This window comes from Camelus ferus, chromosome 14, assembly GCF_009834535.1.
Source record: "Camelus ferus isolate YT-003-E chromosome 14, BCGSAC_Cfer_1.0, whole genome shotgun sequence".
In the NCBI taxonomy this organism is placed as follows: Eukaryota; Metazoa; Chordata; class Mammalia; order Artiodactyla; family Camelidae; genus Camelus; species Camelus ferus.
Window position 1 is genome coordinate 60074043 of NC_045709.1, and position 22147 is coordinate 60096189.

Sequence of the window (22147 nt, forward strand, 5' to 3'; positions counted from 1 at the left end):
GGAATAGAGGCACCTAGACCCATTTTTGAGCTGTGGTGTGTGGTAGGTGGGACTGGAGCACTTGTGCTGGATGAGGATCTACTAAGTATTTCTCCTTAGGTGATTTCCACCAGGAATTGCCCTCTGTGGTGTCTCCTGGCACTAACTGTGCAGACTTACAAAGTAAATTTTGTTGGCACTGCCCTTGTCTCTGCCTCAGATTGGGGAATGTTGGCAATCTGCCCTTGTGTCCCCTAGGCTTTGCTCCCACAAAGTCACCAATGCAGATCTGCCAATATCAGGCACTGGGACCTGTATCCACCAGTATCCACCATAAGCCACAGAGTTAACCCAGACCCCAGCCCTGCCTCAACATATGCACATCCTCTATTATCACCAGACCCAACTCTGCTACACACCAGAACTCTGCTAGGATGTCTCAGAGTCTCTGAGATGACAAAGACACCAGCAGAACAAATCTGCCACAGCCACCTGGGGCTCAACTTAAATCTCAGCCCTGCCTGTGAAGTTGTGGGACTCTGTGGAATGGGTTCAGGGTCAGCACGACCTCTACCTGAGAGACATGCACAGTGATTGTTCCCCTCCAATGCAAGCTGAGAAGATTGATATGTCTGTATCCTGACCTTCTGTTCATGAGAGAGTGCACCAAAAATGGTGTTGAGCAACTCCTTCAGGCTAAGGGAGAGGGATGTTAGGCTGGTCTGCCTTGTGCCACTCCCCACCAAGGCATACCAGCAGTGGTGATTTCTATGGTGGACCCAAGCTCTTTTCCATACACTGCCAGCTTCAGCTCACATGACACTCCAGCCCCTTGAGTCATCTTCTGCAGTAAGCCCCAGTCTTTTCCCCAGGTCTGTCCTCAGAAGCATGAGCTCCAGCACCCAGTTCTGGCCTGCACCTGCTACCTTGTGTCTTGGGCTAAGGATCATATAAACCTTCTGTGCCAGTTTCTCTCTGTTCTGTCTGTGAAGTGTCTGCTCCTTTCTTCTCTTAGCTGACCTCCCTCCCAGGATAAGGACACTTTTCCTCCTTTGTCACTCTCCCCAGAGGATGGACCCACCTCCATTCCTTTTTCTTTTCTTCTCTTTTTTCTTCTACTTGGTTTTGTGAAGATTTCCCTTGTAGTTTCAATTGTACAAGATCTTCTGCCAAAGTTCAGTGGGTGTTCTGTGACAATTGTTCCATATGTGTTGTATTTTTGATGTACTCATGGGAGAAGGTGAGCTCTGAATCCTTCTACTCCACCATCTTGAAGCTCCTCCCCACTATCTTGAAACCTCTCTTGTAGTTTCTTTTTCATTTTTTTATCCACCGTGAGCATTTTTTAAACTTTACTGAGGTAAGTTACAATAGTTGCTTTCAAATTTTGACCACCATTTTTAACACTTGGGTATATCAGGATCTATGTTAATTTTTTTCCCTTGGGGACAAGCATCATCTTATTTGGTTCTTTCTACACTGGGTAAATTTTAACTATATCCTGAATTATAACATTTGAAAGATTTTGGATTCTGTTTTGTTTTAAATTAAAATTATTATTTTTTTAATCAGACAATTATCTTTACTAGACTTGAACATGAAACTCTATGCCTTTGGAAGGCGCTCTGGTCTCATCTAATTGTCTTCGTTTTAGCCCCTTAGAATCTGTTTTACACATGCAGAATTCAGGATTCAGTCAGGATTAGGGATAGACAAATTTGGAGATTCCCTCTTTATCTCTTTTCTTTCCAGGATTTGCCACTGTTAAGCATTTGCAGTTTCCCTGGTTTCAGTTTTCTAGTTTCTCTGGCCAGAAAGTCACCAATGTATTTTTCCCAAAAAACAACAGATTGGAAAGAAGAAACTCTGTCTTCCTAAAACAATGTGACATGTATCTAGATAAGCTAGGTTAAAATTTAAATGCTTCATATGTGAGCCTACAACTGCATTTCTGCATGACAAGCAAAATTGAGTGTGAAATTCTGTGCTGCTTCAAAGAATGACCTCTTGAATTCTGTCCTTAGAATATCTTACTCAATAAGCAAGTTAACTAATTGCTAGTTTTGGACTTCCATACTTCCTGATATCAGAGTATATTTTTCTGCTTATTTATAGTAGGGCCCTTATATTAATAATATATGAATTACAAATTATATTACTTATTCAAGATCAAATTTTGAAAGTGGGTGATTCTTAAATATCATTTTGTGGTTAAAATTCTCATTTAGCAGAAGCTGACAAAGATAGAATACTAGAATTTAAACTGCACCTTTCACATACATGCCAAAATCTTAATATACTATTTACAGAATAAAACCAGCTACTTAAAAAAATATTACACCTAAACTACTTCATTATATGGGGCAGTTTTGAAGACAATATACTTCCTCATCAGAGATTAGTTTATTAGCTGAACTCCTTAATATAGTTTTATCTAGATATATCATTTTTGAATTTTTCCTGCTATTTTATTTGACAATAACCAAAGCTGAATCACTTTTCATTACCATTTAATGTAGGAAATAACTTATACCTATTTTTGTATTCTTTATTTTCTAAATATCTAAAGTGTATCTCTTTTCATTGGCATGCTGCCCGTCATATGTTTGCCTTAATATATATAAATTATCTTTAGAAATAAATGTAGTTACCTCATAACAGTGGTTGCCCCTGGTGCACAGAATTCTGGGGATAAAAATGAATGAGAAACTCATATTTGATGGCATTGCTCTTTTAACATAGTTCTTGGTAAATCAATTAATTTCTTTAGAAAAATGAGTACCCAAAAGACCTGAAAACGACATATAGCTAAATTGCACTGGTTAACCTTATGGCCAATATATAGTGTCTGCAAGTTTTCCATGTTATTTTTTCCTTATATTTCTATTTTTAGTGGATAAGCTTAGAATTCTAGCATTTTTGCTTAAACAGGTTTCTGCTGCTATATAAATTTAGTTAATATTCATATATTCAACTACATCTCCATATAAATATTAAATAAACTTCTATTATGTAAAACAGAACTGTGCCCTTTACAGTTATACTACATCCAGGTAGTTCTTATTCTAACTTCAATTATCAAAATTCTACGCCAGTTACTTGCTCTTAAATATCATGGTTCTATTAATGTCCACTTAGTATTTACCTTGATGCTGTCCAAAGAGTCTCTCATGTGTTAACTTAACAATTTGTTTATTTTGAGTTTATGGTATCAGTTAATTAATCTAGCAAACTGAGATGCTTATGAGGATGCTGAAGCTAGGGACAGTTTTAGAATACATACTCTGCATTTTCTGTATTTACTGAGTTTTTGAAATGATTTACAAAGGGCCAAGATACTGTTTGGCCCTGTTTCCTCTTCAGATTCTCTATGTGGTTTGTCCAGCCCCCATAATTTGGTCATACTTCCTATCATATCTTGGGAACAACTCATGTCTTCAGGGAAAATCTATGTCAGTGAAAAGTCTATATCAACAGTCATCAGACTGACTGACATTTAAGATATGCAGAGGGAAAACATAGCCATTCTTTCCCATCTCTACTCAAACCAGATTAATGATTTAAAAAAAAACTTTATATAGCTTAGAATTTTTGTTTTTTTTAAATCACTCACAAAGTTTATTTTTATTTTGTTAGTATTTATTCTGCTGTATTTTTCTCCCAGAGTATTAAAAATACTATTTTCTAAATTCACAGTTTAAAACAAAAGTAAGGTATTTAAGCACCTATAAATGAACAAATGGAAGAGTAATTTTCATTCACTCATATTTATTTTAGCAAAATACTTCTTGTTTAAAACACATATCAGTTAAAACTATGTCTCTTACTGTCATTTTGAAAATACAGTGTTATGTGTCAATATTAAATTTCAGTAATTGTACTTGATATCAGCCAGTATGTAACAATAAATACTAAATAAAAAACTTTGTTCAAAGCACATAAAATTTCTTACTATTGTAATGAAATTTACAGCTTAGAAGGAAAAACAAATATAAATTAATGACAACAAAAGGTTTGAGTGACATGACAAAAACAATACAAAACAATACTCTGGTCTTCACTTTGCACACATTAATTTTATTTTATCCTAACCAAAACATTAAATAAAATAAAGAAAGGGAAAAAAGTGTATCTAAGATAGTTACTGTGATTAACTACATTTTACAAATGAGACACAAAGATTCCAAAAGATTATATAACTTTCCAAATTCTGTAGCTATTTAGTGGTTGGCCCAGCATTAACCTTGGCTAATACAACTATAACATCCACACTCTTAACACGACTGATATATAGGCAGTAGAGGGACAGGTAAAAGGTAAGCATATCAAACTATTTAAGCAAGGAAAGCATCCAGGTGCCTTAACCATGTATTTAATATTTGATTAAAAAATAGTTATATTGGAAATAAAAGTGGTGGAAAGAATAGAAGCATGGACAAAGTATGATATATTGAGAACCACAAGTAATTCATTATGACTGGAGCAATGGGGAGTGTGTAGCTTTGATGGCAGCAATTGAGGCAAGGTGGAGAAATAGAAATATAATCATGCAAGGGGTTTGCTATTGAACAAAATAGCCTTAATATTTCCCTTAGCTTGACTAAAATTTAGACAGGTTTCCTCCTGACCTCTATTTTAAATTTTACATTGGAAAATGTTATAATGAATTTTCCTGTGCCCTTTTGAGATGTAAATGTTCTCCTGGCCTCTCACTAGTTCTACAAGAAAGAAATGTCTTTCTAAAAGACCTGGAAGCCATTCCTCAGAAATGTAATAATCTAGAAAGATAGTGCCCCTATATCCCAATCTCTGTGGGACAGGAGAAGCTTAACTTGGATAAACAACAATTAACAAACACTGGGAACCTACTCATTCTGACCAAATAGCACACCTCAGACTGTTTAAAACTCCTCTGGCTTTCCTTTGGTTTCAGTAGAGTTGAGTTCAGTCTCTCTCTCCCCTATTGCAGCAGTCTTAAATAAAGTCTTTCTTGCCTCTTTCACTCTGGTACATTTTTATTCTTAACAGCATTACTATAAACATTGAAACTTATAGAAAAAAATTATATCTACTCAGATCAGCTAAATTTATTTTACTGTCTACAGCTTCTGTTATAATAATGAATGTGTGTGTGTGTGTGTGTGTGTGTGTGTGTATACACATAGACTCTCTGGCCTGATAATAACCAGGTGTTTGAGGTTTGGATGTGTATGTGAAACACAAATTGCTTTTTGAAGCAATAAATCTTCTAGAGACTAGAAGAAATAATACTGAGGAGTTTTAGAATCAGGATTCTAGGTAGGCTTACAGGGTCAGGCAATGCCTGCCTGTCAAAAAAATTAGTAAGGCCAGGAGTTTGTCATTTGATGGATAGACTCATAAGGACATGTCTCTGAAGGGATAACAGAGATCAAAAGATCAGTTTATGAAGAGGGAAGTAAAGTGGCAGATTGCAAGAATGATTAGCCAGATGTCCACACTTCAAAGTGTCTGTCCAAGTGAGGGCAACAGTTGTCACTGTCTTTCTCTGTAATTTCATGTACACAACTATCTTTGAGATGGGGGAAAAGTTTGTATTTGAACTAACAACAGCAACAGCAACAACAAATAGCCTTGTCTTACATAGTATTAATTTATGTTTGATTAAAGTACGGTCCTGGATGGGCTTTAGAAATAGGATTCAAAGGACAGCTTCAGTTCATACCCAGTTTAACCTATATAACTCAATTTAAAATTTATTCACAGGGCTTTGAAATATCACAAAGTAGTATATAGTTATGGTTCTCCGATTGTTTCTCTTCTTTCTTCCCAATTTATTGTTAATGTTAAAAATTTAAATATCCAAAGTTGTTTAACATTAAATTCTATTGATATTTTAATTACTATAGCTGTTTATAATATATGTATCTGAAATAGATTTAATCCTCTAACTATACCATTTATCCTGAACTCACCATTCAAGGATTAGAAACACCAATTGGTTTCATCAGAAGACATTATTTTCTCTTCTGAGAAAGTTTATGGATATTAGGCATTTTTTATGTATTTCTCCATGTTTAAAATTTATATCCTTTGTGTGCATGTTGTATAAATTATAGTTTTTACATTGTACTTGATGAATAATTTTGCCTGGTATATCTTTTGTTTTACAATTTATTTTTCTGCCTTTGAGGTCAGCCTAATTCTACCTGGTAGCTATAGGATTATTTCTCTTTCCTCAAGATGCAATGACTTACTAGAATATATCTCAATTTTCACTCTGCCTGTTTTAATAGAAATTATATTTTAGAATAGGTTTATATTCTTCTAAAAGAAAGCAAAGATAACACAGAAGGAGCCCTTAAATCCTTACGTGCTTTTCTTTGTTGTTAACATCTGACATCACTATACACTTGTCACAACTAAGGAACTGATACTACTACATTACTATTAATTAATCTCCACATTTAGCTCATATTTTAGTAGTTTTCTTCCAATGTCCTTTTTCTGTTTTATAATTCCATAAAGGATACCACATTGCATTTAATCTTCCTTTCTGTTTCATTCCCCTTTGGTCTGAGACAGTTTATCAGACTTTCGTTGTTGCTGATGATCTTGAGTTTTGAGGCATGATAGTAAGGTATTTTTCACAGTGTCACTCAATTTTGGTTTGTCTAATGTTCTTTTCACGGTTAAACTTGAGTTATGGACTTTGAAAGAATGCCCTTTGAGATGAAGAGCCATTTTAAACACCTCATATCAAGAATACTTACTATCACTATGTCTTATTATTGTAACAACAACTTTTATCTCCTGACTTGGGCAATATTTGCTAGATTTCTCTACTACAAAGTTATTTTCTCTTTATCTTTTAAAACTCTGTTTGTGATGGTTGATTCTTAGATATCAACTTAACTGGGCCAAAGAGTGTCCAGATATTTGGTCAAACATTATTCTGGATGTTTCTGTAAGGGTGTTTTTGGATGAGTTTAATATTTAAGTTGATAGGTAAAGCAGATTGCTCTTTCTAAAGTTATTGGGCCTCATTCAATCAACTGAAGACATGAATAGAACAAAATGACTGAATAAGAGGGAACTCTTCCTGTGTGACTGCTTGAGTTGGTACATTGGTCTTTTCCTGTCTTTGTACTTGGAACATCAGCTCTTCCTCGGTCTTGAACCTGATAACTTTTGATCTGGAACTTACACCACCATTCTCCTAGTTCTCAGGTCTTCAGACTTGAACTGGAACTATATCACTTCTCTTGGGTCTTCAGTTTGCTGACTGTAGATCTTGGGATTTGCCAGCCTCCAAAATGAGCCAATTTCTCATTATACCTATGTGTTATTCCTTGGAAGAAAGTCACTAAGAGCAGAGAAATGAGCATATTTCACTGGTAAGAGCTATACTTCTATTGTATGTATACTAATGCACATGTACACAGATATCTGTAATTACTTTTGAATTTGTCCATTTCTTTGTATATGAAGCTAAGTATGAGTTCATACTGATATCTCAGAATCTAATCCAGTACCACATGGTTAATTATAGCCTTACATCATTTTCTTGCTTATCTGCAGCCTCCATCTCGAAGACTCAAAACTCTGATTCCCATCATCTGCCACTCATTAGTTATTTTTCAATCCATTCACACACACACACACACACACACACACACACACACACACACACACACACACTTCATGTTAAATTTTGCAGTTTCCAGGCAAAATGCCATTTTCCAAAGTTACTTAGATGAACACTTTTTCCCCTACCCCCTTAGATGAAGGTATGCCTTACATACACTTGTAGTATAGCTAGATTCTTTTGCCACAGTATGCATTCCATTCTGGAATATCCATTCTCCCCTGCTTGATATCCTGGTAACCTTTAAAAATATAAATGCATTATATACTGTTTTTGCAATATAATTTGCCCTTTCAGTCTGCAAGTTCATAGCCACCTTCAATGAAGAAGAGATTCTTTTTATAATATCACTAAATATTTTTCTACTCCATTTGTTATATTTCATTGCAATACATCAATAAAGCATATGCTATGTCACCTTTAATTTTCACCTCAGTGGTGTCTTGTCTAATAATTTTCATATTTTTTGTCTTTTTTCATCTCTTTTGATGTTTTCAAATCTGTTCTCTGGTCAAGATTTTGTGTTTATTCTTGCATGCTCTATTTTTTTTAACATGATATGTTTATCTATGTTTTAAAATTATTTTAGCTTAAAATAGTTACCAAGATCACTGATGTTTTACCTTCTCCATGGTTTTAGAATTATCCTAAAGTGATGCATTTCTTATTTGAATTTTTTGAAAGAATTTATGAATAAAATTTCTCTGAAACTGTGATGAAGTATTTTTCTGGAATTTTTTTATTCTTAGGAAATATTAGCTTTCACTATTGGCCTTATGCTCATATTCTTCTCCTCCTTTCATTCGTACTTTTTATTAAGCTTTCCTTGTTAGTTTGTATTCATTTATTATTCTTATTTTGAACAACTCTAATATTAGTTGAACAATTGTGTGGGAGGTAGCAATGTGGAGTTCTGTGGAGTGTGAAAAGTTCATAGATTCTGTTTAACCTGTGATAATTAAAACTTTTAAAACTACAGCTGATGTATTTTGGGAGTAATCTTTCAAATAATATGTAAGGAGTGTGTGTGTGTGTGTAGTGTGAATGTAAGAGAAAGATAATATCATATGTAGTATCATTCACGCCAAATACATATATGCTCATGAATATATATAATAACTTAAAAAATGAGAAGATTTCAGGAATAAAGAATGGTCACTTTATTTTTATTTTTCTATTAATACACCTAACTATATTCCTACTTATACAAATTAACTAGAGATTTATCTTCAGCTTATTAAAATTGTAATATTTGAGAAAGTACCAAATATTAAAGGAAATATCAACTGTGGTGTTGCAGATAATATTAAGATGACTTTGATATGAATGAAACTCATCCCAGGGATCCTCTAATTTGACAGTTTATATTTTATGTTAACCAATGTCATTATTACACATTGACATTTACTCTACTTCCATATTCAAAATAATTTTATGTGTCTTATAAATGAGATAAGGTCAATAAATATTTGAATGGAGAATCAAATCTGTTGAAGACCCAGATTGGCAAGATAGCTTTAGGCCATAAGCTGTATTCAAACTTTAAGACCAATTAATATATAATTTTTCAAAAATCACATTGTCCATTGACATTGAAAACCTCTACAGTGGGAAAAATACTTCCCCATTGAAGTTTATGGCTGGATTACTGTGTTTAGAATATAAAACTGAAGAAACTAAGTTTTGGTATTTGGTTAGTAGTTTGTACAAAGCATATATTACTTACACATATGAAACCCTTCACATGTATTATTGGCTTTTGAGCAGCTCTATGCTTTCTCTACCACTACTTAACTAGTAATCTTGGATAAGTTTCTTTCAACTTGAACATCCTCATAAGAAACCTCTAGGATAAATATATTTCCTTTCAGGTCTAGCATTCTGTGTTTTTAAATACATTTTGAACTTTCAAAGAATAATAGAAACAACATTAGGAGGCAATGATAATAGGTGAAAAGAATACTATATTTCAAATTAACATTCATTGAATGTCCTTTCCTTTCATTAAAGTATTTCCTTCCATTTTATTCTCTCTTTTTAAAACAATCATTTGTTTCTACTCTTATGGTTTTCTCTCCCATTTCCTTCATCTTGCCTTCTTTCTTCATTCAGTAATTAAAAGTTAAAATTTAAATAATAGCATATCCAGTATGCACATGTAATTTGTTAACATGTCACACTGCCATATAGATGTATAAAATATGGTTATCTCTCAGTCTTCCTCAAGTGAAAAAAATTCCATTTTCTACCTTCTCTTTATTTTTTACTTCTTTCTCAGAACATAAACCTTGTTCTCATCCTTGAATCTTCTTTGTCTCCTATTCCATTCATTATAAGTCCTTCTTTCCATTCTATCTAATCATATCTAGAACCCTATCAATTTTACCACTTACTCAACTAAATTGTTTTTCAAATTATGACATCTCTGACTTGGATGATGGCCACAGCCTTCTAAGAGTTACCACCCATTATCTTCTCAATTTCCACAAACACAAGTTATTCTCCACAGTGCAGCCATTATGATCCTTTGAAAACTGTATCTCTTTTTTTCCTTCAGAATAAATAAAATAAATAATAAATACAAATAAAAAGTAATTGGAAAATAAAACAATAGCTTCCTATATTATTTGCAATAGCATCCAGACATGCATGATTCATAGGACCCCAACATATCTGGAAATTGTTTGTCTCTGGGTCTCAATAACAACAACTCTTATCCTTGCTTAATCTTCTTCAGTTGTACTGATCCTCTTGCATATCCTCAAATGTGACAAGCATGCTCCTGACTCAGGGTCTTTGAACTTTTGTTTTTGTTTGCCTGTAGTGTTCTTCCTCCAGAGGGCCATGTAGCTACATCTATCACTTTCTTCAAGAATCTGCCTAATGTCTCTTTTCCATATGGGCTTTTTTTGGCATATATCACAGCTAGAAATATATTTACCTGTTAAAATATTAATTAACTTCACCAACTTGAATGTAAACTCCATGAAAATAGAAGCCTATTGTTCCATCTTTAATAACCCCAAAAGTTCAGAAGCATATTAGGTACTCGATAGATATATATTAATTAAATAAAGGAAATAATATTTACTTTTCAATATATTTCACATATGTGCTATATGTGTGCATGTATATTCTAATCTAATTGTTATTTAAAATAATTTAACAGAAAAGTTATTTACCTGTTTTCTCTCAATTGAGACTCATTTATGACTTCACAGTGATGAGCAGGAAAGCTGTTATGTGACATAGGAAAATAATTTCATTCTTTTATTGTTAGTCAGCAAGTATGGTGCAGCTGTCATCAAGGCAATGTTCTTAGCACTGACAACATAGCACCAAGCAAGAAAAGGTCTCTTATCCTTTGAAAGTTACATTTTACTTGTATAGAGTCAAAAACAAGCAAATAAATGTCAATATATAAACAAGTAGAATCTGATACATTAAATACAGGTAGTCAAAATAATGCAATGAGCTAGAAAATGAATGGATGAGTAGATTGGTGAAGAAAGAAGTATCAGTTCAAAGTCAATAATTGCCAAAATATTGGTTATGTATCCTTTTGTAATACATAGTCACCCTAGGAAATAGCTGAGAGCCCCTTTGGATGAGTATAGGATGGAGTTTCATAGGATATATTTTTACAGTGTAGCAGGGTTCTTCCTCAAGGAACCCAGTTTATTTTTCATACAAGGAGCTCTGGCTCTTTAAGTTGGCTCAAGTCTGGAAATTACTTCAGGGGCTCTGTTTTTCTATTGTGGTGATTGAATTCACACATCCCACTATTAGAATCTAAACTTGAAAAGTTCAAAAACTATATTTTCCATGTATTTTTGAATAGATGTTGGATTTTATAAATTCATTCAGTAGAAATATTAATATTTGATGCATATAGGCAAGGAAAATATGATAAACTGTTTATCCATTTATATATAGCATTTAAATAGGTAACAGTGTTCCCTATTAATATTTTCTATGTATAATTTCTGAATGTACAAAGATTCTGGGGTATTCCCTGAGGAAAAAGTATCTGATTTAGGTGTTATCCTCAAAGAACAGCTTGGTTTTAAGACTCAATATCTGTGGCAGACTATTTATTTCCATCACCAACCAAACCCTTTGAAAAGTCTTGAGGAGAAAATAACCTGGCAGGAGACATGAAAAATAATAATAGAAAGTCTATCATGTGACCTAAACAGAATTACATATTGAATGCAAATTATATACTATAGGAGTATATGTAGAGTTCAGTCATAGGCATGGAAGAATAAGGGATGGTGCTTATGATTGGTTTCATCTATTCTGGTCTTTTAACTGTCAGCTTATGGTTGACAAGTTGAATAATTGGGGAATGTGTCTGATGGCTTAAAACAGAATGTTTTGTTTTATGTGATTTGGAGCCTGTTTTTCACCTGGACTTTTGAACAGTTTCAGAAAGAAAAATAATGGGCATCTATTCTTAGTTTCCTAAAACTGTAAGGGCAAATTAATTTTCCTGTGACAAATTGTCAAAAAATAAACTGCCTACTCTTCACATAGCAAAGGGTTTGAAAAGTGCATATGATCTGATAAAAATAATACTGGAAAGTGATATTTAAACATTTTTATGGTGACATATGTGCTTTATTTTTTTACAAGTGTGCTTGCATGTGACAATTTTTTCAGATAATTACTTAATATTGATGAACATCATAATTATTCTTTGAGCAAATGCATGTATAATTTAGTGCTACTTATGCTCCCACAGCTGCTGCTACTGCAATACCATACACATTTTTTATTGCTCTTTTATTTTTTTTTTTTGTCTTTTCCTGAGATAAGGACATCTATTTTCTCTCTTTCTTCCTTTTTTTGTCCTTTTTCTTTAGAGCACTGCACCACCACTTTCCATAATGAAAAGCTATCCAGTTACCATATGTGTGAGGATAAATGACCCAAGCCTTCCTTTTCATGAGAAAGGATAGATTACATAGTTATTTTCTCATTCCAAAATATTTTGGCTAAATGACAAGTGTGAAGTTAATCACTGTTTTAGAGAAATCTGTTAGACTGTGTTAGATACTACTCTCTGCTCACATTACACACTCTCCCAAATGAGAAGATAGATAGCGATAGAGGAAAGGAGAATAAAAAGGAGGGGGAAGAAAAAAGGCAGAAAAATATGGAGAAAGACTGGTAATAATGCAACTAATCCTATATGACATATATTTTTTGGTGGAAGTCAAGAAATAGGTGATATTCATGGGTTAAAATTATAAAGCAATTCTTAGACTCAGAGGTTATTTTCTCTTATGCTACTTGTATAGCTAATCTTTTTTTCAATTTTAAGGTAGGGTGGTTGGGGCAGGGGAGCAATCATATTTAAAAAATTAATATTTTTAAAGAAAACAAGAAAAATGAAATCAATAAATTATAAAATAATCTTTTCACAGATTTTTTTGGATTTTTTATAATCGTGTTATAGTGAATACTATTAACCCTTTGGAGTACTATATTCCTAGGAAATTGTTAAATTAACTGCATCATTTATTCACAGAGTGTGTATGTTAGTTTTCTCAGTTTTTTAAAGCTAATACTATTTAACATGTCCTGGGCCTGTCCTAAACTCTTCATATGCATTATCTAATGTCATTCTCATATACATTTCAAAATCTGGGTTCTATGACTTCCATTTTAACCCAAATGCAACTGATTCTACAGTCAATTATTGCTGAAAATGGAACTTAAACTCATCTACAAAATTCTAAACTTTGACTTTAAAAAATGTACATTAATACTTCTGTTAAGTAAAATGAAACCTTAAATACAAGTTGTTGGAATTAAAGGATTAATCAGGATTATGTCTCTGAATTATATACAACAAGAAACTTCTATCTAGTATAGTCAACAGAACAGGAAATAATTTATATTTTCAGTAATTTGACAAATCATTTTCATTTTTCATATATTTCCATCTTTGACCATATTCTTTTAATTTTTTACATTGTGATGTACATTGTGATATAATGTACATATAATTTTGCAATTTGCATTTTAAAATTTTTACACTGTGATATAATAATGTACATATACTTTTGCAATGTGCATTTTAAAATTTTTATCCAACATCATGTTTACACATGAATGCCTCGTGAGAACCTATACATCCATCTTAGTTTTATATTTTCTTAAATTGCTATTTACTAATTACTTTTGATTTATGAATACTACATAATTTCTTAACAAGAAAACAATTATTAATTTCATATAGTTGATTCCAATTTTTAAAGAATGTGATTTGAATTATCATTGTACTATATTATGGAAGAGTATAAAAACTGTGGTGAAAGCAATACTTGAGAGATAATTAATATTTAATTTGAAAGATAATTTCCTTTTCCTTGAAAATTAAAATTATCTTAATATTGTTGAATAGGAACTCTCCCATGTTTTAACACCATGTTTTCCTGTCTAAACGTGAATTGGCTTAAACGTATTAATCACAAAGATGTGGTCAACTATGAGATTTTTAAACTTTATTACAATATGTATACAGTGCATATCTGTTAATCACATTTGTATTTTCATACATAATTTACTTGCTTCATATGCTAGTAAAGATTTCCACAAATCACATATTTTCAGATTTTTTAAAAGAGAATACCTGATTCTTCCAGCAACTAGTGAGAAACTTCTCCTGATAATCTTGAAAACAATACACGTTTAAATATAGCTACTTGGGTTTTAAATGTGATAATAGGAAATGCCTACATTTAAAATTCCAGTGTCTATATTATAAATTAAAGAAAAATAAAATTACTTGTTATTGTAATAATTTATACATAATCACATATTGTTACAAATTACATAAATACTGTCAATTAAATTTTTCAAAGAGGAAGGAGCTGTTGAGAAAAAAAAATGAAATAGTGAAGTAGCTTTTTTATAACCATGCAAAATGTGTCTATATAATATTGATAAGATGTTATAGCTATCTACAATTTAACTGAAGGATTTGTTATCAGTTAATACTCCACTCCCATAGTTATAAATCCTCATCTTCTGCCCTTTCATATTGGCCTTGTATTTTGTTAAGCATTTCTTTCTATTCCGTAGTATGCTAGACAATGGTTGTTAAATCATTTCTTGTCAGCAAAATTATTTTCTTATATATTATACATTTTTCACAGCTTATACTTATTATTGCTGATAATTAAAGTTATTTTGCCAGGACAAAATATGTATAGCATGTTACATTTATTTGATCCATTGCTGTGTAATCAAGGATAATTCAGATTATGGCTGCACTATCTTAGTGAAACACTGCCTCATTTACTACATTTCCTTCAATGGGTTTGCATTAAGATGCACACATTAAGTGGAATTACTATTACTTGTTAATCTCATATTATTCTCTTTTCCCCATGAATTTGGTTGGGAGGCCTTGACAAGTTAGAGCACCAAAAGGCAGTACACAGATTTTCTATTAAAAAGGGAAATTTGTACTTCATACAATCTTCCATATCTTATATTTACTGCCATAATAATTTGCATCATTCTTATTTGTGTGTATATATAGCTGTAAGTATTGCCCATATTTGTCCTCTGCATTAATGAACTGGTCTTTTATTGCATTTGTAAATTACAAAGGAAATAGAAAATAGGAGAACTTCTTGTTTTTCATTTTTGTCTGGCTACTATGCTGAGAAACATTTAGGAAAATATAGTGTAACATTAAAAGAAGTAGACATTAGTTATAAATCCCATCATTAGTAGGCACAAAGCTGTTCCTGCAGTAATGGTTAGCCAACTTACTTCAACAAATGTTCCCTTTAGAATTTCTTTTAATATTGCTTTGTAAACTAATTTTTTGGCTATGTAAGGGTGGGTTAAATAAGCAAGTGTTAATCTGTAAAGAGAGCATATAAAAGGCAATAAAATCTTCCCTATGGTGCTGATTAAGATGGTAGGCACTTTTCATAATATAATATGTATACAAATTCATATAACAACTTCTGTTCTTATCATAAGCTATGAGGTTTGCCTCTTTTTAGACAGTCATGGCAAATAGGCTGCCCAAGGAATTGTAGACTGAAATATTGATTTTTATCTTGATAAAGACTATTTTTATCCTATACATAAAACTCACATCCATAACCCCACTTTTGAAGTATACAAGATATTCCACAGAGTTGTTTTCATCTCTATTGCCCATAATAACACAATATGCGATTGGAGAGGGAGAGTTGAGATGGCATAGAAAATACAAAATGCAGCCCAAATTAAAAACTGTTCAATATATCCTTAATTCTGTGTATATTGGTTAATCACAAGATATAACAAACAAATGAAAACAAACATCAACAACTGTTCATCTAATATTCAAGTTTAGTTTAGCAATATAAATTTAGTGAGGTAGTTTCTTGGCTTCTGAAAGCAATAAAATTATCTTACAGTTGAATAACACTGGTTGAGCAGATTATTGAATATTACAGGAAAAAGAAAGGAAGAAAGAGAAAGAAAGAAAGAAAGAAAGAAAGAAAGAAAGAAAGAGAGAGAGAGAGAAAGAAAGAAAGAAAGAAAGAAAGAAAGAAAGAAAGAAAAGAAAAGAAAAGAAAAGAAAAGAAAAGAAAAGAAAAGAAAAGAAAGAAAGAAAGAAAGAAAGAAAGAAAGAAGCATGAAGCAAGTGATTAAGGGACTAGATCCAAAAGATTAAGGAAACATAAGATATTACATACTCAGTTAACTATGAATTACAAGAATATTTAAGGTAGTTTGAAAACATTCAAATATTCTATAGCTATAAGGAACGATGTTCACTTTCTCTATGGCATGTGAACATTTGCATCACTACTTGTATTCAATTTTACTTCTGTTCAGAATATTCAGAAACTCATTCTATGTTGCCTCTCAGTAGTGGTAGTGGGGCCATTCCCTCACTGTTGATATCAACTTTGCCTGTGTAACTTATTTAGGCTAATGATACATAAAAGTGAGGTGCCAATTCCAAGTAGTTTAAAAATAATGTAGCCTCATCATCTCTCTTTCCCTTCTTGCTTCAAGACAAAGTGTGTCACAGAGAGAGGCTATTCTTTAACCTGAATTCTTGAATGATGAAATTTAGGATTAGAGACACAACTGATTCAGATGAGCAAGATGTAGACCATTGTTCTTGTAAAGTTCTGAGAATTATTTCATGTTCAGTCTAAATGAGAATAGCTGATAATATTCACTTATGTGCATTAGAATGGCAATATAGATCAGAAGAAATCTGTGAATTTCATAATGTATCTTTAAAGCACAAAATGTTTAAAACTTCCAGTTTTAGCTATGATGTATAAGGCTTGGAAGTTCTTGCTGCAACCCTTTTACAAGAAAAAGATGAACAAACTGCAAATCAATGACTTTTCTCAGATGCAACAAAGAACTGAAATTGCAGGGCAAACCACCACCCCAAAGTCTGGAGAGACAGGCACACACAGAGAATCGCAGCTGAAATGTACTCACAAGGAGTAGTAGCCACTGGAGCAATAAATGAGTGCAAACAAATTGGTAATTTTGACAAAATTTTGGAGACTAATCTACACTATTGTGGGAGTGTAAAACTTCTGGAGGGGGTCACAGAATTTGGGTTACCTGACCCTCTTTTTTTTTTTTTTTTAAATTCTAGGAACTCCTCAATGTTTTCACAAGAAGGCCAAGAAAAAACAAAAAACAAACAAGTGAACACATACAAAAAAAACTTGATTCTGGCAAGGAGGGGTGGGAAACGTACCATTTAAAAGTACATTCAAAGTATTTCCCATAGCGAAGTCTACTCTCCATAGGGAAAAATTTTGCTAGTATCTTGTCTTACATAAAGGGGAGGACATTTACCAAATTCTATTTAGCTCTTTCCTTCCTAGCTGACCTGAAGGGGGTGGTGGAGGAAGGTAAGAAACATTTGTGAAGACAATAGTTATGAAAAGACTGAAATTTCATCATAATATTATAAAACATTTCTACTTCATAACACATTACCACATATCAAAAAGTCCCCAGCATAAAAATGATATACAGTTGAAAAACCTGCAACACAGACTCTATTTGAGAAGTTCTTATGAAAACCCAACACAACATAAGAGCAAATAATAAGAACAAAGATCAATTTGGATCTTTTGATATTCAAAGTGATACAGAATTAAACACAGTCCAAAACCTAGTCAATTGAACATAAAAGCTCACACCTTAGAGGGATCAGCCAAGATGGCAGAGTATAAGGACACTCATAGCTCACCCTCTCCCACAAATACACCAAAACTCACATCCACGGACCCACCCAGCCAACCAGAGCACCTGCTGAACTCTGACAGAACATCACCTTCTTCAAAAGACAAAGACAACATGAATCTGGTAGGAGAAAAGGAAAAAAGAAGACAAAAAAGCAAAACAGTGTGGGACCAGTCCCATGGGGATGGAGTGGCAAAGGAGGAACAGCTCTCATTCACTGGGTCTCCCTCTCTCCAACAGAGAGGTCAGTGGGATGGAGGGGGAACTTCTGAGCTTGGATCTGTACTGAACAGCCCTTGACCAACAGAACAAAGTTAACGGGCACAGAGGGTCTCTGCAACTTCTAGCCCTAGAGGCAAAATGGCAGGTGGGGGAGGGGATAGACTGCCCAAGTCAAGCAGAGGACTGAGGCAGCTGCACAGAGGCAACCCCAGGGGCCTTCAGGGTGCTGTGTGCCATGGATTTGAGGGTATACAGGACAGAACAATCTAGGTCCTCCATAAAATACAAAAAAACAAAAAAACAAAAAAACAAAAAAACACAGCTGGTGTGCCCTGGGAGAAAGGGTGTCTTAGACTCCATCTCCAAAAACCCACCTAAACAGTTTTCAGGAGAAGAAAGACAGAGCTCAGCCACAGCCACCATATCCTCTGGTGCTTAGCACACAATCAGGGTGAAGTCGAAACCTGAATCCAAACCTGGGGGCTTTGCAGCCTCATAGGTGAGATGGAGACTTGTTTATAGCCTGAAGCAGATAGGATCTTTCTTCCCTGGTACCTCTAGAACTTGTGCCTCCAAGACAAAGAAACAAGGAGCTGAGTTCTGGTATGGAGCAGGGGTGAGTACTGTTCTGGCATCTTCCTAAAAACCAGCCTATGGAGTCCAGACCCGAGGCTGAGCAGACAGCTGCATAGAGCAGGGGAGCAATCAGAGCTGGGAGATGGTGGGACCAATTCATTTTCCTTGCAGAAGCACAGCACCTGACCAAAGTGCTGGGAGGAGGTGTGACCTGCTAGCCTACCATGTGCGACTGCTGCATCTAACTGCGGCATCAGGAGAGGGAGTTACCTGACCACCTACTGTGCAGGAGAGCAGCACCTGATCACAGTGTCAGGAGGGGGCAATCTGCTTGCCAACTGGTACTGGGAGCAGCAAAAAACAGGGGTGCTAACGGAGGACCTCTGGAAGCAGTGAGGTGAGTTCACGCAAACGGGTGAAGACAAAAAGACATCTCAATAAAATCATCAAGAGCACACAGTCTCCACAGGAACACATCCACATTTTTTTTTCATTTTTCTTTATTTCTCAGTTCTTATGCTCTAGATATATAAATAAATAAACTCTTTAAGGACCACAATAGATAACTGATACTCCATAAGCCACAGTGCCAGAGAGAGATGAGCAAGATGAAGGAGAAGAGGAATCACTCCCAATTAAAAGAAGAAGAGAAATCCCCTGAAAGAATGATCAATGAAATAGACATTGATAGCCTACTAGATCAAGATTTCAAAAAAGGAGTGATCAAAGTATTGAAGGAACAAAAGAGATAGTATTTAGAGACAGAGGACATGTCAAAAATGAAATTGAAGCTAAAAAGAGGAGCCAATTAAAATTGGAAAACCCATTTGTTGAGATGAGAGCTGATCTAAAAGCTGTACAAAGCAGGCTAGATAATGCTGAGGAACGAATAAGTGACCTAGAAGACAGGACAACATAAAACACCAAATCAGAACAACAAGAGAGAAAAAACAAATTAAAAAAAAATGAAAACAATATAAGGGACCTATGTGATAATAAAAAGCATGCCAATCTATGCATAATATGGGATTCCAAAAGGGGAAGAAGGAGCAAAGGGGATTGAAAAGGTTTTTGAAGTAATCAAGACTGAAAACTTCCCAAACATAAAGAAGGAATCAGATATCCAAGTATAGGAAGTTCAGAGGGTCCCAAACAGGAAGAACCCAAACAGACCCACACCAAGACATATTATAATCAAGATGGTGAGGGTTAAGGATAAAGCAATGACCCTAAAGGCAGCAAGAGAAAAACAAAGAATGAGTTATAAGGGAACCACCTTAAGGCTTTCACCTGATTTCTCTACACAAACATTACAAGCCAGAAGGGAGTGACAAGATATATTTGAAGTCCTGAATGAAAAAAAAAAAAAAAAAAAAGATGCAGCCTAGGATAATTTATCCAGCAAAGTCACCCTTTAGAATAGATAGATAAAGAACTTCACAGACAAGCAAAAACTAGAAGAGTTTAGCAACAATAAACCCATGCTAAAAGAAATATTGAAAGGAATACTCTAAATAGAAAAAAAAGAAGGATGCTACAGAAAAGAAAAAAAATCATAACTGGAAAGGTGATAACTACCATGAATTACAAATAGAATGAATATGAATTTGAAAAAGATGACATCTAAATAATAAAGAGTGGGAGAGGGAAGTAAGAAAATATAGAGGTTCTTTTTTTTTTTTTTTTTTTAATTTTCTGTTCTCGGTAGGATGGCTTTGAGCTTATATTACTATCTGCTTAATACAAACAGTTATAGGAATAGGTTAATAGACTTAGATAAAAGGGCAATGATAAGCCAAAAACTTACAAATGAGTCACAATAAATAAATAAAATCCAAGATAATACAAGGGAAAATTACCAAACCACAAAAGGAAGAAGAAAGGAATAAAGAGGAAATACCAAATCAACTGCAAAAATAAGTTCCAAATGGCAATAAATACTCATCTATCATTAAGTACTATAAATATCAATGGATTAAATGCTCCAATAAAAATACATAGAGTGGCAGACTGGATAATAGAGCAAGAACCTTCAATATGTTGCATACAAGAGCCCCACTTTAGGGAGAACACATATAGATTGAGAGTGAGATGATGGAAAATGATATTCCATGAAAATGGAAAAGCCAAGAAAGCAGGTGTAGCAGTACTGATTTCAGACAATATAGACTTTAAAATAGGCCATAAAGAATGATAAGGGACATTTTATAATGATTAAAGGATTAATACAAGATGAAGATGTTACACTCATTAATATATATTCACCCAACAGAGGTGCACCTAAGTACATAAAGCAACTACTAACAGAGAAAAGGGGGAAATTGATGGGAATACAATCATTGTTGGAGAATTTAATACCACATTAACATCACTGGACAGATCTTTCAGACAAAAAAATAAATAAGTCAACAGAGAAATTAAATGATACAATAGAAAAATTAGATTTGGTGGATATTTTCAGAGTATTATACCCCCCCCAAAATAGGATATACTTTATTTTCAAGTGCACATGGAACATTTTCTAGGACTGATCATGTACTTGGGCACAAAAGAAGCCTCAAAATATTAAGAAGATAGAAATTATCTCAAGCATCTCTTCTGACCACAATGCCACGAAACTAGAAATTAACTACAGAAAAACAAAGGAGAAAAAAAATGACAGCATGGAGATTAAACAGCATGCTATGAAAAAAAAAACCAATGGGTCAATGATGAAATCAAAGTTGAAATTAAAAAATACTTTGAGACAAATGACAATGAAAACACAACCACACAAAATTTATGGGATGCAGCAAAGACAGTGCTAAAAGGGGAATTTATAGTGACACAAGACTTCCTTAAAAAAGAACAATTTCAAATAAATGATCTAACCCACCAGCTAAAAGAATTAGACAAAGAAGAGCAAAAAACCTCTGAAAGTTAACAGAAAGAAGGAAATAATAAAGATCAGGGAGGAAATAAATAAAATAGAGATTAAAAAAATAGAGAAATTAATCAAACCAAAACCTTATGTTTTGAAAGGGTAAATAAAATTGACAAACTTCTAGCCAAACTCACAAAGAAGAGAAAAGAGAAAGCGCAAATAAGCAAAATAAGAAAGGAAAATGGAGAAATTACAACCAATAACATAGAAATACTCGATATCATGTGAAAATATTATGAACAACTCTATGTAACCAAACTGGATAACCTAGAGGAGATGGACAAGTTTCTGGAAACATACAGTCTACCAAGACTGAATTAAGAAGAAACTGACCACTTGAAAAAACTTATCACTAGAAATGAAATCGAATTAGCAATAAAAAAAAAAACTCCCTAAAAATAAAAGTCCAGGACCGGACAGCTTCAATGGGGAATTCTGCCAAACATACAAAGAAGAACTCATGCCAGTGTCCTCAGATTCTTCCAGAAGATTGAAAAGGAGGGAATATTCCCAAACTCATTCTATGAAGCCACCATCACCCTGATACCAAAACCAAACAAAGACAATACCAA